Consider the following 20,209-nt stretch of genomic DNA (forward strand, 5'->3'; position numbering starts at 1 on the left):
ATATATATATGCAATGTGTAGAAATAAAAACATGCATATATGCCACACCAACACCACAAATAGTGGCAATTAATTTTTAACATATATAAGTAATGTTCTTATAGCTTTAGGTTTAATCATTTAAAGGTTCATAAGCATGCATATATGTTTCATAGAAATTAATTAATAAAAAAGTAAAGGAAAACTAACCTACTTAATTAAAGTGACAAATACAAACAAGAGATACTGAAATTTTAACATGGAAAAACCCTCCAATGAGGAGGAAAAAAATCATGGGACAAACTGACAACAAATTACTATATCAAAATAAATAGTATAAAAAAGGTTAGCCATGCCCCAAGTTGAATTTTACTAGAAAATAATTGGGTTACGACTCCTATCTAGCTCATAAGGCTTTACATGCACATGTATTAGGGGGTAACCTCTCCAATATCTCTCCATGCCACGTATGACTACCAACATCATGCCACGACCACCACCATTAGCCCATGCCATGACCACCACCACCACCACCACCACCACCACCATGCCCAACCACCACAAACACTAACACCACCACCATCACCACCATACCACCATCACCATCACCACCATGCCACAATGACCACCACCATCACCACCATACAACAATCACCACTACCACTATCACCACTATGTTACGACCACCATCACTACTCTACCATCACGCCACCACCACCATGCTACGACCACCATGACTACCCTATCCCACTACAATCATCAGTATATATAATAGAAAATATTTACTATTAAGAGAAAGAATATGAACTTCAAATACAAACAAATTGCATCAGTATGCTAATTAAAACTCATAATTTTTGTTTGAATTTGCTTCCTTGTACGATTTGCATTCTTGTACGAGTTTTAGAAATCGTTCCTACAAACAAAACCTTACTATAAGATATCTTTAATTAAACACATCAAACTAATTAACATAGTCGATGAAGTCATCCATATGTATACACACATATATAAAGAATATTGAGTTTAAATTCATAATTAAAGAATGATCTAAGTATATTACCATCTGACTTAACTCTTTAAGTTTCTTGATATATTAATTTTGGACCTCATCAATGTCTTCTTCTTATCAATATTGAACTGAAATATGTATTATAAATCATTAGTAGTTTGAATATGCATAGTACTAATCATCGAATGTTAAAATTAATAAAATATATCATATTACATTACTAAAGATCTTCTTTGTGTTGCTTTCAGGAATTTCAATAAGTTTTTTATGAATCTTATCACATAATACCTACAACTTCTATTGTCCATTTGTTTAGGTCACTACATACATTAATCATATATAATAATGGAATTAGTATGTATAATAATAAATTAAAAAAAGTGATGGTCAACTTTAAACTCTAAATAAATATTTCAATTCATACCATTATATTTTTCCATGTCATTATGCCCCTTTTTATGCCATCTAAAATTTTCAATTGTTTTAATGAACTACAAGAATACATAGAATAGTATTAATAACAACATTAATATATATTTAACTAATATTTATATATATATCTTAAAATAAATACTTTAGTGTGTGGTTAAACAGGTGCTCAATTATATCAAGATTATTAATCTTTTGATTTAATAAGTCTAATGCAACTAAGATCTAATGCCAACTACAATGAAATATATAACATATATATATCAATGAAATCGATTTTTATTTATACTTAAGCATTACAAATAGTGATACATTTAATAAAAATACGTACCCAATGCATATTGGAATAATAACCAACTTCTGTCAACATTGCACTAATTTATTTCCCATACACTCAGAGGCTTGATCCTTATTAAGTTGTAGAAGACTATTTATTGTATATGGGTTGATGAAGTAAAATCAATTGCGATTCAATAGTATATCTTGTTCGTACAAATAACTGAGAAAATAGGAAAAATTAAAGCTTTTATAACATTTAAAACTATAGAAAACTAAAGTTAATTAAATAATTAATAAATACAAATATCTTACCTTATATATAATGCTAAGATGGATGTCATCAGTTCTTCCATTCTACATATGACCAACATATCCTCGACGGAGTGAAGTACTTGGTAAAGTTCACCAAAATCTCTTTGATTGAAGTTTATTTCAAAAATTTCATCAATATTCCTCTTTGATAATAGGGTGTATCACTACCTTCGTCATCATTAGAATCATTTTCATATTAATAAATCAAATATTTATTAGAGATATATTTGCATAAATATATTTAATTACTAAAAAAATTCTAACAAATTTATCTCTTTATCTGTTACAAGTAGATTTCGTGGCCAAACAACGTAACTACTGCTAACATCTATTACAATAATTATCTCATCTTTTGCTGGCACATGGATGAGTGCATCTACTTGTATGACAACGAGGATTGATACACGAATGTGTCCTTTTGCCAATGCATCATCATGTACGAATTTATTTATGATTATCTCAAAGTAGATTTCTTGTAAAATCCTAACGAGAAAAAATAAATAGTGGAATTTTGAGAAAATCTTAAAAGTGGGATTTAGGAGTAAAATTTTAGGAGGTTTCTGATCATTTTTAATGAAATCTGATCTTACCATTGGATTCAAAATAATTAAAAAACATATTTTAGCCTGTAAGCATGCTCAAATGCGAGTCTGAATAGAAAAGTTGTAAAATCATCGATTACCAAGTCGGATTAGTTTAAATTAATGAATTTTTTGTAGAGCAAGAATTTTTAAAATTCGATCATACCATTGGATTTGTAATGAAAAATTATTAAATATGAACTATTTATTTATCATTTTTGGAGATCAAGAAGTTGAATTATTGTCAAAAATGAAAATGACGTCCATTTTAGGGTCCCACTAGGCTAAAAATGTAAATTTTTGTTAGAGATAAAATTTATAGAAATTGACTACATCATTAGATCCAAAATAAAAAATTAGATGAAATAGAGTATTCATTCATCACTTTTGGAGTCCGGACGATCAAGTTATTGTCGAATGAAACAATAGGCAAAATGTCGATTTCGTCCCAAGATTTATATAAATAAATTTTTTTCACTATTCATCATTTTAAACCAACCAAAATTAGCCAACGAATTTAGGAAAAAAAATTGATTTTTTTCCCAATTTTTCAACTCAGATTTACCTCAAACGACCCACTTTCGACGACCGACGCAGAAGGAAAAAAGGTCCGCAGCCTCAACATCTACAAAATCCACTCAAGATCTCTTCGTTTCATCTTCTCTTTCATCCCATATCGTGAAAAATCAGCCGTATACAGAGGTTTCAAAACTTTGAACTCGGATTTCATCAATTTCAAGGTCAAACCGTCATCCGTCGTAGAAGGGAGAAAAGATGACAGCGTCGAGATTTTCGAAACCACCGGGTTAGATTCGAAAATCAATGGTCTTGAAGTTTGAACCATCTTGATTTCCACGTCGATCACCTCAATTTCTGCACATGTGTTTCAATTTCATCGCCTAGAGATTGTAAGGAAATTTCAATTTCTATTAGTAATCGTAGATTGTGAAAATTGTATTTAGGATTTTATTAAAAATTTGTGGTGTGTTTCCAAAAATATAGAATTCTTTTTGTTATTTCAAATTCACCCCAAAACTTGCATGTTTGATATGTTTAACTGAATTTTATAACAAAATATACGTAGGTAGGATATATCACTGGGTTATTTCCGTCAGGTGGGTCCTGTGCACCGCTCGGACTCTGTTTTGATATAAGTTTTGATACTTTTTCAATGTTATTGATAAAAATAAATTTTATAGTTGAAAAAAATATTTTAATATTCAATGAATTCAAATTGAGTTGATGAATATCAAAAAGTGAATATTTTGTTTGAAAGATTGAAAATGGTAAAAATAAAAAAAAATAAAAAAGGGTATGAAACGGTAAAATGTTAGTCACACTCGAGGGGTGATGTCTGCATTTTACATTGTTGTGTTGTGTGTAGGTTGGTGAACATATATCTAGGGATAATGTTATTGGTTGCATGTTTATTTACTTTCTATTAGCGCGATGAGCTGTTTACCTTTCCGTTCTATTATTTATTTTAGGCCGAGTGGGCACACTTGTATGGTAGGAAACTGGATATCCATTCACAATCTTGTATTGCTAATTTCTCTTTTGTTTTCAAATGAAAATAATATATATATGTAACTGTTTTGTGAGTTGTTAAAAAGTCTGTGAATACTTGAAGGGATAGTGCGTCATATCATCCGGAGTGGTGTACTATCCTGGGATGTACGGTAGGGACCACCAAGCTCATACGAGGTATGGGACGCGTATGAGAGTGGAGTCACAACTAGAATCTAGGTTATTCTTCTCTATCTTTACTAGTGAACTTGTAATGTAAAAGTGGTCATATACGAATGGTTTGTATATTTGGGAATCACATGCATGCTTGATAGCATAGATGAAGATGATTAGTCAGTGATTACTTACAATCTATAGTAGTCAAACGTTCTGACACATCGAAAAGAGACCCATTGCTTACGGTCACGTCAAACTGCCAGTCTGAACCGGATAAATAGTCCTGCAAGTATGGTAAACAACGACCAACCACAAAATTAGGAACTAATATTTTATTATGAAACATCATGTCCCGACTATGAGCGATTTAGTCGTGAATCCTAACTTTCTAATTCCACTACTCCACCATTGTGTATTATGTATCTGTTGTCTTATTTGATATATAAAATGAAATGCATGTTTAATGTTTCCATTTGATCAATTAGATTTGTATAAAAAAATAATGTTATAGTGAGTGCTGTTGATCGATGCAATGTGAGTTTTAAAATATTTAGTTGCTCATCCCTACCTATATGTACCAATTAATCGTAGTTTCTTTTGTAAAACTTTGCATATGTTAAAATGATTTAGTATGTTTATTCGTTTATGTTAGGAGAGGTTATTGACAGAAATTGTTTGTTTCCCTATTGGGTAACCATTGTTACTCACCCTTTCCTTTTTCATTTTTTAGTGTCAGATCCAGAGCTTGGCAAAGCAGGTGTAAAATACGAGTGAGGACTATTTGGTAGGTCAGATAGACGACCAGAATCATTTACATGGTGAGTATTGGGGCTATACCCCCTAGGGGTATCAGTTTATCCAGGTAGTTTTATGGATTTTGTCATGAGTGTTAGGACTTTTGTTAGAGTGAGGAGTTTTGTATAATTTTGTATAGTAATTCCTTCCTCCGTACTCTGATCAATCGCACGTTATTAGATGTATATAGACTTCCGTTAGCTATTATATTTTGTATATATATGCAGGATTGTATGTCATTTATTAGGTGTAGGTTAAACACCTTGGAATGCTAACATAAACAAAGGAGACCATGCCGAAATTTCGAGGTGCCACCTAGTGCCTCGAGATCTGACATGGGATTTTGTTTTAGCGTTTAGCGGGGCGCCACATTTCTTTAGTACCAATGATGGTCTTCAGTTGATATAAGACTCTTACAGGACGAATCATAAGGTGTGTTGCTCCCAAACAATGGACTCAAATTGATTCTTTTTTTTTTATCACTTTGAATTTAAATAAAAAAATTCATTAAATGTCACACTTAAGGTAATATTAACAAATAAAAAAGGATTGTATATATAAAAAAGAAAAAATGACATACCTTCGATTGTTTGGTATTAGAACCAATGTGTTCCGAACCAATCGATGCAATATGTGACACATGAATTTTTGTTTATTTTTCAACAAAGACACGTTGTATTCTAACTTTCATCTCTTCCCACCGTCTATCATTATATTCTTTCTAATGATTAAATTCTTATGCTTGTACAATTACTTGTGACTCGAGTTCTTTCACATATGTCTATGATCTTTCCAATGAATCTGAAAATATTGAGTCGATGTCACATATTGTCCCATCCTCCTAACTTGTCCAGAATGCTCTAGAGTCTCTAGTACCATTGACAAGACATCGTTGAATCCTTGGGTACTTAAGCTACCCTTCTCAACTAATTTTAATAACTTATCCTAAAAACAATGACAATATATTCAATAATGATATAAAATTTTGAAGTTTAAACAAGTAGATAATATTACATAAAACAACTCATAATTTACTCTCCTTTATCCTCGTGGGTTCGTTGATATATTCTCTATTTGAATTTTGACAAACTTTCTTCTAAAGTTTTTCTCGCTCAATTGATTCTTCCGATGAAAGTTCTGTAAAATCTCGAGTTTTTGATTCGTATATCGAGAGAAAATAAATAGTTGAATTTTGAAAAAATCTTGAAAGTGAGACTTAGGGTAAAACTATAGGATTTTGTTCTGGTAATTTTTAATGAAATCTGACCTCATCATTGGATTAAAAATGGTCGAAAAAATACTTTAGCTTATAAGCACACGCTCAAATGTGAGTTTGGTGGGACTATCGTTATTCTTCTCACCGGAGTTAATATTAATCTTACTTTTACCTTACTTATGAGACAAGTAGGGGATCGAACCCAAGAGAAAGGGGGAGTAGAGTTAAGCTAAGAGGATAAAATTTGAATTAACCAAAATGAATTAAAACTATTTTTTTTTGGATTTTTGAACTTATCAAGAAGATTTAAAGTTGCTAGAAAATGAACCAAAGTAAATGAAGTTAAAAGCAAGTAAACTTATGAAATTAAAGCACTATTGGAGGTGGATCTATATAGAACATGTTGATGAGCAATTCCTAGTCTCTAGCCTTTTTATAACTTAATCGTAAGGGTTTGGTGTTAGCTCCTTAGATCAGAAAGTTTAGCAAATGAAATCAAATGAGGGAACATAAACAAAGTAGAATTCCTTAAACTCTCTACTACCAATTATCTAGTTTAAGCATATTTTATCTTGATTTAATCTAAGCATAAAGTATCTATATTAAGAATAGAAGGTGCAAGAAATCTTAAAGAGAATTCATAAACATTTTAGATAAAAGAAAGACATGAAACTAGAAATAACACAAGAACTTGCTCTAAGATTTTCCACTATCAAATGGAGGGGAGCTTAGCTTAATGTCATTGCAAGAGAGGGAAGATAAGAGATGAAAAAACTTTTCTTCATTTCATGGAAAAACTTACAAATTCTTCTTCTTCTACTTCTTATAAGACTATTTAGCCAAAATGAAAATAACTAGAAGATAAAAACACAAAAATATAAGAGAAGAGGCTAAGAGGCTTAGATTAAAGGAGTCTTGGATAAGAGAACCAAGAGAGAGCATTTCTTTAGAGATTGAAGCTCTACTTATATAGAAAAATATGTATAGAAGAGTCCAAAAGTAGCCTCCACTTTTCTTTGTACAAAAAGACAAAAGATGAGAACATGAGTTAAGGATTAGGGCATTACAAAGTGAGCCCAAATGCTTTTGCCTTGAGATTTTGATTCTAAAATATTGATTTCTACACAAGAAACACACGTAATTAGATTTATCTAGTAAATGAATTTATTTGTATATAATTAAGCCTAATTAACATGCAACATGATGTTTCGAGGCTTATCATGATTATTACCTTAATATGAGAAATAGAAACAAAAATCAAGATAAATGTCTAAGAAACGTGCATATACTTCAGTATTTCGAGATACTCATCACACCCCCAAACTTACCTTTTTTCTAGTCCCTAGAAAATAAAACTACCACTTCCACTGGTACCTCGACTACATTTAGTGTATGCAGCAAGTCCTTGATTCGTGAGGGTTTGTAGAGAATATATCCACAAAATTCCAACACTTTACAAAAATATCAAAATCAAAATCAAAGTATGTAAGGCGAACATAATGATATTTTACAAATCAACCAAAGGTCATTTACGTTTGAGCAAAGTTTTAAGTTTTTATTTCTCATTTTAGAAAATTTCAAAAATAACTTGAGTGCTTGTGTGATTTTTTGATTTTTTTAAAAAGTAACATCTTTTTTAAGAACAAGATTTCACTTTTTAATTTGTTAAGAATGATCGATTTTACCTAAGTTCTAACTCGAAACTAAGCATCTTGTCTAGGATTGTGAGAGGTGTAGATGTTCACTTTAATACCTCTAAGGGATTTTATCTGTGATATTTTAGTTTACTCACATTTTTACCATTGATGACTTTCACCCTACTGAACTAATTGGTCTCTTTTCATTTTTGTACTTTTTCAATTCTAATCTTTTTGCTTTACTTTGGTTTTTTTCACATCTTTATATTTTTTATTTTCTCAACTTTTTCATACTTCATAATTTTCTGGTATTCCTTTTACAAAAAATAGGTAGCCCTTTTCAAGGTACCTAGTCTAATCCTATAGTTGTTGTCTAAGTCATATTAACCCTAGTTTTGTTTTTTTTTTCTAACCAACCAACCAAAGGACAAGGAAGTCATAGTTCACTAGACTAGGTTTCCCTAAACACTCTAGACAAAGAAGATGGTCAACTTTTATTCCATAAAATCTTGTTTTTCCAAGTACTCAATCAAAAGTGAATTTTTCAAAGTAATTTTTTCATGATTTTCTTAATGAGGAACAAAAAAAAAAAATTTATGATCAAAAGTTAGGATATGAGCTTGATATTTTAAATTCATATATAAAAAGTACATACAAAGATTTTGAAGAAAATATTTCAAAAGTGTTAAATATTTTTGATTTTTTTTCTGAAAACATGAAACTAAACTAGAGTGAAACATGAAACTAAATTAGAATGCTATGTAATGCAATTGTGAACTAACCTAATACCTCCAAACCTAAATGAAATATTGTCCTCAATATACACGTAGTAAGGAAAGAGAGAAAAATGTTAGATCACACCTGAAACGGATCGGGTATTAATGTGCAAAACTTGTTACAACTGATCTGAAAAGATTGAAAGTTATAACAATTATAATTTCTAAAATAGTTTTACATAAATAAAATCCTACCTAAGAATTAAGAAACAACTTAAAAACGTCATAATCTAAGAATGAAACCCATTATAATCTGAATTCGAACTTTCAGTGACCTGTGCTTTCTTTTCCTCAATATAGGCCAACATCTATTTTTGTTACTCAAGCAACAATTGTTGACCAGTCTGTAATCCTAGTAGTACTGATTGATTGGTTTGGTTGAGAGTTGTCTTGAAGAAGAAGAGAATAAGAAAGGGATTAGGGTTGGAATTTTTATTTTTTTTAAGATTTTGTTTCCTAACTACACTACTTATTAAAACAAAAACACACGGGTTGCCTCTCAAGCAACGCTAAGTTTAACGTCTTCAATTGGACCTATCAAAAGGTCCGAATCCTAGGTATTTTCCTAACATCTAATTTTACGGACATGACGATCGACTTCCCACCCCAAATGATAGGTAGACAAATTTTTATCATCGTTAGGACATGAAAATGATTTTTTAAAATAATCAACATCCCTCGTTTATCCTCAGTTCTTAGCATCATCACCTTTTTGAAACAGTTTTCAATCATCGTATTCCCTAAGGGAATGGAAGTTGTAAGACAGGCAGGGTCTGTACAATCTTGTGAAAGGATAGGCTGGATGGGATACGAGGTTGGATCGATAGTAGTCGAAATTGGTATGACTAACAATTTAGAGTTCATTCTTGGTTCTTCCTGAGTAACAGTTTCCTCTGATGGTGGATCAGTTTCCTTAGCCAAATTTGTACAATTGGTTAGCTCATTGGGAATTTAAAACATTGGTTGGCTCTCGGGGGTTATCTCATTTGAAAATTGACCATTCTTTCTTTCTTCTAAGGATACAGTAAGCTGACTTAATTGGACTTCCATTATTGCTTCGGTTGCAACTGTAACCTTATTGGTTTGAATTTGAACTTCAATTGAGACGGGATTATCAATTATTGATGGACAATCATCGAAATCTTCAAAATAGTAGAACTGGTCACTAAGGTTATTTTGAAAGAATGGTGGATTTTCTAGGATGGAGATATCCTCATTTTTGAATTTATCAAAATTTCATTTTTCTAAAGATAGCGTTAGGTGACTCAATTGAGTTTCTATGCTAGCTAAAACTTGACCTATGTCCTGTTGTTGTTGATGGAGCTGTTGTTGCTGGATGAACTGTTGTTGTTGATTACACAGTTCAGTCATCAAAGACTCTAATGATGAAGTTGGAGGAGAGGACAAAAATGAGTCATTGAATGTTGACTCTGACTATACAGCTTTATATTCGGAGAAATATTAAGAATCATAGTATTATTGGGGACTTATGGTTGGATTCATCATCGAGGTGTCGTGCATATAAAAATTCTCATTGTTACCAAAATGACTACTTTGAGTGAACTAGTTTTGATTAGGTATGGTATCTGAGGAAAACCAATTATCTATGTGGTATGGTTGGTCGAACGAACTAGGTGTAGACATCCAATAAGAATTTAGAGAATGATGTATATTGGCCTGCGTAGCACGAAGTATGGGTAGACTTGGACAATGCTCGGGAGAATGACCGTAATTATACATAGAATACACGAGATCTACGATTCTCTCATAAACTCCATTACAATGCAAAATTTACTCGAGGTTCTATATCTATACACTATTGATTTGCATACAAAAGAGGGAGGAATTCACACGTGATATTAGATTCTTATGACTAGATAGCTCCTAACTGTTTTGAAGTGGTAATCTTAGCCTCCAATCCAAATATTTGAAATCGCAAACAGCAAATTTAATCCCCAGCTGATAGGTAGCGCACGATGCTGAGCAAAGACACTCTTAAATCACCTCTAGTCTAGAATAGACGTCGTCTATCCCCCAAGTACACGAGGTACAACGGGGTAGGATTGCGCTTAGGCACTATTTTCGACCAAGAAGTGTAATTGTTGCAACTTAGATTAGCTTTGCCTATTGAGCTCAATGGAGCCTAAAGTCAAGTCTAACCAATTCTAATTAATTTGATTGGATGACTAGTGAGTTGATTATAATTAGAGCAAGAAATTGGTAATGACTTCCAATCCTTATCTTATCATGCCATCCCTAAGAGAGGGGTGCTTTTTACTACTTAATTAACTATTTCAAGTGTGTGTAAATTGGAAAAATAACACACAAAAATAATGAGTAACCTACTAGCATATAGAGGTGTGGGTGTTTCGGGATTACCTCCCGTATTAAATGGGGTGAAGACGATTTGAGTCGACTTAGGCCACTAATTCCAAATTTGATGTACGAACCTAAGGAGCCTTGACAGTATTGTCCACCTATCGTCCTTCCTTAGTCTATTACAATCCAAGTCTTCTTGAATAATTAAAAAAAATTACAAGCAATCCTATACAAAAGTTTCTAAAATAGAAAAATAAACCTACCTAAAGATTAAAGAAAATTGAACGGAAAGAAGAAAAAAATATTCACTACTACCTTTATCTTTTCCCAGCAGTAGTGCCAAAATTCTGGTGGGACTATCGTTGTTCTTCCCATCGGAGTTAATATTAATCTTACTTTTACCTTACTTGTGGGACAAGTAGGAGATTGAACCCAAGAGAAAGGGGGAGTAGAGTTAAGCTAAAAGGATAAAATTAGAATTAACCAAAAGAAATTAAAACTGTTTTTCTTTGTATTTTTGAACTTATCAAGAAGATTTAAAGTTGCTAGAAAATGAATCAAAGTAAATGAAGTTAAAAACAAGTAAACTTATGAAATTAAAACATTATTGGAGGTGGATCTATCTAAAGCATGTTGATGAGCAATTCCTAGTCTCTAGCCTTTTTATAACTCAATCGTAAGGGCTTGGTGTTAGCTCCTTAGATCGGAAGTTTAGTAAATGAAATCAAATGAGAGAACATAAACAAAGTAGAATTCCTTGAACTTCCTCCTACACTTTATCTAGTTTAAGCATACTTTATCTTGATCTAATCTAAGCATAAAATATCTATATTAAGAATAAAAGGTGTAAGAAATCTTAAAGAGAATTCATGAGAATTTTAGATAAAAGAAAGATATGAAATTAGAAATAACACAAGAACTTGCTCTAGGTTTTTCATTCCTAATGGAGGGGAGCTTAGCCTAATGTCATTGCAAGAGAGGGAAGATAAGAGATGAAAGAACTTTTTTTCATTTCATGAAGAAACTTACAAATTCTTCTTGTTCTACTTCTTAGAAGACTATTTAACCAAAAAGAGAATAACTAGAAGATAAAAATATAAAAATATAAGAGAAGAGGCTAGGAGCCTTAGATTAAAGGAGTCTTGGATAAAAGTACCAATAAAGAGCATTTATCTAGAGATGGAAGCTCTATTTATATAGAAAAATGTGTGTAGAAGAGTCCAAAAGTAGTTTTCACTTTTCTTTGTACAAAAGACAAAAGATGAGAACATGAGTTAAGGATTAGGGCATTCCAAAGTGGGCCTAAATCCTTTTGCCTTGAGATTTTGATTCCAAAATGTTGATTTTCTACACAAGAAACACACGTAATTAGATTTATCTAGTAAATGAATTTATTTATGTATAATTAAGTCTAATTAACATGTAACATGATGTTTCGAGGTTTATCATGATTATTACCTTAATATGGAGAAATAGGGACAAAAATCAAGATAAATGTATGGGAAACGTGTGTATAATTGAGTATTTCAAGACACTCATCAGAGTCTGAATAGAAAAGTTATAAAATCCTCGATCTTCGAGTCAGATCAAGGTAAAATAATGACTTTTTGTAGAACAAGAATTTTTAAAATTTTATTACACCTTTGGGTTTGTATCAAAAAATTATAGAAAGTGGATTACTTACTTGTCATTTTTGGAGCCCAAAAAGTCGTATTATCGTATAAAATAAAAACGACATCAATTTTGAGGGTCCCATTGGGTCGAAAAAATAAATTTTTGTTAGAGATATAATTTATATAATTCGACTATACCATTAGATCCAGAATAAAAAAGTTAGATAAAATAGAGTATTCATTTGTCACTTTTGGTGTCCGAACGATCAAGTTATCGTTAAACAAAATAATAGGCAAAATACCGATTTAGTTTCGCACTTATATAAATAAATTTTTTAAAACAAAATCACTATTCATCATCATTTTAAGTCGTTAAAAATCAGCCAAGTATTTTTAACGAATTTTTTTTTCAAATCTTTAAACTCCGATTTGTTGCGAACGATCCGCTTTTACCTTCGACGCATAAGGAAAAATCATCTGCAGCCTCATTCTTTACAAAACCTACCAAATTTCCTTTCGTTTTCTTTTTTTTTTTCGTCCCATATCATCAAAAATTAGTCGTATATATATACTGGGATTTCGAAACTTCGACCCTAAATTTCATTTGTTTTGAGGCCAAACCATCCTCCATCGTAGAAGAGAGAAAGGACGACGGCATCGAGATCTTCGAAACCACTAGGACAAATTCAAAAATCAGTCGCCTTAAAGTTTGATCCACCTCGATTTTAGTACCGATTGTCTCGACTTCCACGCACTTCGATTCTTTCGGACAGAGATTATAAGGACTCTCAATTTTTATTGATAACCGTAGATTATGAAAACTGCATTTAGAATTTTTATAAAAAAATTGTATTGAATTTAAAAATTGTAGATTGTTAAAATGTTTAGTTGCTCATCCCTGGCTATATGTACAGTTAATCGTAGTTTCTTCTATAAAACATTGCATATTTTAAAATGATTCAGTATGTTTATTCGTTCATGTTAGGAGAGGTTATTGGCAGAAATTGTTTGCTTTCCTACTGAGTAACCATTGTTACTCACCATTTCCTTCTCTATTTTTTAATTTCAGATCCAGAGCTTGGCGAGGTAGGTATAGAAAATGAGTGAGGAGTATCTGGTAGGTCAGATAGATGATCAGAGTCCGTTCCCTGGTGAGTATTGGGACTATACCCCCTAGTAGTGTTAGTTCGTTCATGTAGTATTATGTGTCTTATATTGAGCGTTAGGACTTTTGTTAGGCACTCTGATCTATCGTATATTATTAGATGTATGTAGGTTTTCGCTATTATTATTATTATTATATTTTGTATGTATATACAGGATATTGGATGTTTTTTATCAGGTAGAACAGGTTGAACGCCTTGGAATGCTAACATAAATAGATGAGACTATGCCGAAATTTCGAGGCGCCACCTAGTGCCTCAAGATCTGATATGGGGCTTTGTGTTAGCATTTGGCAGGGTGCCACAGATAGTATCATAGCATAGTATTAGATCCGTATAGTATATAGATCTATTATGTTTTGAGATATAGACTGATACCACAGACATTGGAGATAATCGTAGAGTGTCACTAGGAATCAGGTATTCGAGCTCATTAGTAGATCCATGTTGGGATTGTGAGCTCTTCTGTGTCTAGAAGTCAATAGAGCCTAGTAAGCTTAAGATATGATTCTAGGTTTGTTATGTTAGTAATGGAAATGGAGTCCATTACTAAGTTTTAGGTTACGGTAGCAATTCATAGTTACGTAAGAGCAATTTTGGCCTTATTCTGATAAGTACCTTGTTACGGATAAACACAAACGAGAGGAGTAGATGAGACAAATACCGAAACTTAACAGAGACGAGATAGATTTTGGATCAGACCATTGACCTGATAGCACAACTAATGTCATTCATAAGATAGATGGCTAAGTCTTATGTCAAGTTCAGAGGGGAAATATGAATAATACAACCACCACAATCTCAAAGCCAAATGGAAGAAAGATAATTAGTATCTAATAAGAGATAAACAATTACGAAACTAGCAAATTCATAGAAAAAATAATTATACATGAGGAGTGAAATTATAAACATACCAATTCAATAGATAGAAGATTTTTATAAGAAACAACAACATATACTACTAAATCAGTTGAAAGGAAGAGTTGTGATATATTATGAATATGGAAAATTGGGATATAAAGAAGAACAATGCTCGGGTTGACGTCAACCGATTAAGGAAGCATGGTTCAAATAGATGCTACACAAGCCAATTCAGGGAACAATAAGACCACCAAATTTCAATAAAGTGGATAACGAACTCGTGCCATCCTGAACATACAAGACTAGTGATTAGAAGCTATAAATGGTACAAGACTTACCACAATTGTAATATGCACCACTAAATCCAAGAAATAAGGAAGTGTTGGACTTCTTCGCAAGAGGTAAATACTATTCCACCCTAGGGACCACTACCATAGGTCATGTCTTTAAAGAATGAGAGAATTCCCCAGCCCAAAGGACAAGTAAATCTAGGGATGTGATTGTAGAATTTTCAATAATACGTCCATCGAGATTTAGGGGTTTTTTCAATCTGATTGAGGTCAATGAGTGGATTTTGAAGACCTGAAAGATTTTGAGTGCCATATGTATCCGAGAGATCAGTGGGTGGTAGTGACTACATTTCAGTTGGATGGGGATGCCAGTCATTAGTAACGTTTTGAAAAAAATGTATTGGGAGATTGATCGTTTAAGTGGATAGACTTTGAGAGGATGTTTGTTGATATATTTATATTCGAGACTGCTCGAGAAATCAAGTACTAGGAGTTTTTGAGATTAGTGTAGGGTAATCTATCAATTACAAACTATGATATGATGTTCACTAGGTTGTCACGATATACACTCGAACTTATCTTGACAGATCTGTAGAAGGCCGTAGATTCATTAGAGGACTATAACCCTACCTAAGGGTTAGGAGGTCAATGATTGAGATTACCAATTATTGAGATATCATGAATCGAGCTTAGAAGGTAGAATGATGGGAGATGGAGTTACAGACCTCCAAGGGGTAAATTAGTCGACCTTAAATTTCTTTTCTTCCTAGATCAGATCCGGAAAAGAGGCCAATGTATTCGAGGCCAATCTCCCTCGGATTAGTATATCCACAATATAGAACTCCTCCATTACCGAGTTGTAGAGTTCCCTTATCACTGAGTTATAGAGCAGTTGGAGCTCCAATGATGCCAACAGGGCTAAAGGAACCAACAAGCCAGGTTCAAAGCATGCAGGTTCTAGTTTACCAACTGCCAACTTCATAGAAACCTATGAAAACAAGATTGTTGACATGTTACGCATGTGGTCAGGTGGGACATATCGGAGAGAGTGCCCCCTATCACAGTCGCAAGCAAGGGTTGTAACTTAGGAGAAAGTACATGTTTCTGACGAAGTTTTGGAAGGTATGATTTCTAATTATAATGTTAGAAATTGGAGTTCTATTCAATTGGTTCCTCTAGATTATATAATTTTGCTGAGATTTTGCACACTTGCTAGAGCTAGAAACTACTGACATGGGTCAAGTAATGAAATTATCTACACCACAGGAAGACTATGATTTATAAAAATTTATTGAGGTAGTATAGGCAAAGAATATTGATGAAATAGGCACGGTAAGGTAGAGTAGAAAATGAAATATTGAATTGAATATAAAGATAGTGGTGTATTGGGAAGGGAGATTTTAATGCAATTTGTGAATCTAGTGTTAGTAAATATTTGTATTATAGTAGGGATATATTAAATGTGGATGTTGTTTATTATTTTATTAAGAAGTTATAAAGAGTGTGCAAATAGTAGTGGTGTGTGTAATACCTCAGATTTTCAACTCGTATCTCGAAGAAGCCAAAGGGTTATATTTTGAAGAAAATATTGAATAAGAAAATTAGAGTAAAATACTCGGATATTGTTCTGTTCATTTTTAACGAAAACCAACTTTTCCATTGGATTTAAAAAGGTCGAAATATATACTTTAACCTGTAAGCAAGTTCGAATTTGAGTTTGAATGAAAAAGTTATAAAATCTTCGAATTTCATGTTGAATGGAACCCAAAATAGTAAATTTTTATTATAGTGAGAATCAAAAAATTCGATGGCACCATTGGGTCCACAACGAAAAATTATTCGAAATGGAATACTCATGTGTCATCTTCAGAGTTCGAATGGTCAGGATTTCGTCGAAAATAGAAACAAAGAAAAAATACAAAAGTGCTCTCCAACTTTTATTATGAAAAGAACCAAGTCATTCTTTTATCCACCTTTTCCTCTCTAACTCACAAAAAATTAGCCTATTTCCCAAACTTAGGGTTTCAACCCTTCCCATCAAGATCTATCCTAATTAAGTCCGAGTTGAACCTCGACGAAGAAGGCAAAGTCGTCTACGTTGTCAAGCTTCACGTGCTTACCTTATCCAACCTTCATTTCCTTTTCGTTCTCTTGGGTTTTCACCAAAAATCAGCAAAAGGATTTTGATTTTACCCATTTAGAGACTCACCCATTTGGAAGAAGGGTCATCCATAGTCGTAAGAGGAGGAAGAACACCTACATCGAGGGTTTTGCAACCAACCCGATTCGTTTGACACTCAAGTTCAACCAAATTCAAAGTTCTGGACCGTCGATCCTTGATTTCCAAGCTAGCTTATCGTGTCCAACAACCACAAGAGTAAGGGACTCTTGATTCTTATTAATAACCGTAGATTTTAGAAATGTGCATTTAGGGATGTTTCGAAACTTATTTTATATTTTAAAAATTGTAAAATATTGTTGTAATTGTTTCAAATTCATGTTAGAACTAAGGTATTTGATGTATTTTATCATGATTTAAATATTGGATATGTGGGTGGGTTATTAGAATAAAAAACGAACGAAAAACTCGAAGAAACAATGAAAAAAATGAAAAATTCACAAAATTTAAACATTCTAACGGTTCCATCGTGAATAATCACGTGCCACCGTGAAAACCAAAAAGTGCCCGAAATTTTTTTATGATATTTTTTTTTGGATTCTTCATACTTTTAACATGTCAAAACCACTAATTATGGGCCTATAACTCTTTCAAATGAGCCGAAAAAAAATTAAACAAAATTTCGTCATGACAAGAATATTTCAAGAATTCGTGTGATATCTTTTGCATTATTTTGAATTAAATTACAAAATTACCTGGCCCTTCTTATGTTGTCGAGGGCCTTCATTTACAAAAATTCATTTTCAATTTCGACAACTTTGAAAAATCGAATTTTCGACACTTAGCCAAATTTTCACCAGCTTTTTCAGTTTTGGCAGTTTGCCTTCGCATACCTATTAGGACCCCGTTTTAATAAAATTGGATAGTTTTTCGATCAAATGATTAAAGTGAATTTACAAGCTTGAAAAAGAAATATTTAGTTTGAAAAGTCGAGAAGTAAAAACATGATAGAATGGGAAAGGGACGAATTGGTAAAATGTTAGAATCACACCGAGGGGTGATGTCTGCATTTTACGTTGTATGTGATGTGTAAGTTGGTGAAGGGATATTCAGAGATAATGAAAGGATTGCATGTTTATTTAAATTTATGTTGGCATAGAGGCTTCGAGTACTGTTGTTTATTTTAGGTCGGGTGGCCACAGTTTTATGGTAGAAAATTGGGATATCCATTCTCAATCCTGTATTGTTACTTTCTTCTTTGGTTTGAAACAAAAATGATATATATATATATATATATATATATATATATATACGTAGCTATTTTGTGAGCTGTTAAAGAGTTTGTAAATGCTTGAAGGGATAGTGCATCATATCATCCGGAGTGGTGTACTATCCTAAGATGTACGGTAGGGACCACCAAGCTCATACGTGGTATGGGACACGTATGAGAGTGAGGCCACAACTGGAATTCGGATCCATTCCTCTCTATCTTTACCAGTGAACTTGTATTGTAAAGTGGTCGTATATGAATGGAGTTGTTTACTTTGGGAATCACATGCACGCTTATAGGCATAGACGAAGATGATTAGTCAGTGATCATTAACAATCTAATAGTAGTCAAACATTCTGACACATCGAAAAGAGACCCATTGCTTACGGTCAGGTCAAACAACCAGCCTAAGCCGGATAAATGGTCCCGTAAGCGTGGTAAACAATGACTAGCTACAAAATCAAGAACTTAAATTTTATTGAGGAATATCATGTCCTGACTAGGAACGATCCAGTCGTGAATCCCAACTCTCTAATTTTATTACTCCACCATTATGTATTATATACCTGTCACTTTATTTTGAATTATAAACTGAAAAACATGTCTAATGTTTCAATGTTGTTATTTAGATTTGTATAAAATGGAAATGTATAATGAGTACTAACGATTGATGATATGTGATTATTTTAAAATGCTTAGTTGCTCATCCCTAGCTATATGTATTAGTTAATCGTATTTTATTTTGTAAAGATTTACGTGTATTAAAATGTTCAGTATGCTTACTTGATCATGTTTAGAAGAGATTATTAGTAGGAATTGGTTGTGGACTTACTGGGTAACTATCGTTTCTCACCCTTTACTTCTATTTTTTTAGCTTCAGAGCTTGTAGTTGGAGAATAGTCATAGAGCCGTCGAGTGAGGATCATCTGGTGGGTCATATTGATGACTAGGGTCCGTTATTCGGTGAGCATCGGGATTATATCCACTAGGAGTCTGTTCATCCCAAGAGATGTATATAGTTTTGGGGTTGAGTAATTAGATTTACGTTAGAGTGAAAGCTTTTTGTAATTCTATATATTATAAACTTCTACACTCTAATATACTCACGTGTTAGTAGTTTTAGTATTCAGTTGTTATTTTTCGTGTTGCCTTTTTATATAGTTAGAATTTATGGTATATTAGATTACGATGCTTTCGAGTTCCGTAGAACGCTAACATAAATATGGGAGTCATGTACGAATTTCGAGGCGGCCTTGGGATTTGTGTTAATGTTTGGTGGGGTGTTACAGTGTGTTTATGGTAAGTCTATACAGTGAGGAGTAATATTCATGGTGAGTATGAGTAAAACATAATAGACAGAGTAATTGGTGAGAGAAGTAAAGAAGAGGTGAAATGATTGTTGTTGATAGATATTAGTGGGGAAGTGATATAATGTGAATTGATTGTTATAATGCGAATTTGAGTAATTAATTGATGGATGTATTAGGTTAATGTAAAATAGGTGACATAAGTTTATGAATTGAAAATGACATTGGCTTAGAACCAAGAATAGATGATAATTGAGGGTTGGTATTATTTATTATACATGTTGTGTTAATGTGGTGATGACGATGTTTGATAGGGTATGATTTCAACTTCGATGATGAAATTTTTATTAAGGGGAGATAATGTAAAACCTCGAGTTTTCAATTCGTATCTCGAGGGAAAATAAATAGTTGAATTTTGAAAAATCCTAAAAGTAGGACTTAGGGTAAAATTGTAGGATTTTGTTATAATCATTTTTAATGAAATCTGACCTCATCATTAGATTAAAAATGGTCGGAAAACATACTTTAGCGTATAAACATGCTCAAATGCGAGTCCGAACAGAAAAGT

The sequence above is a fragment of the Akebia trifoliata genome, chromosome 13 (genome assembly GCF_017979445.1).
Source record: "Akebia trifoliata isolate Shusen 1 chromosome 13, ASM1797944v1, whole genome shotgun sequence".
Taxonomy (NCBI): Eukaryota; Viridiplantae; Streptophyta; class Magnoliopsida; order Ranunculales; family Lardizabalaceae; genus Akebia; species Akebia trifoliata.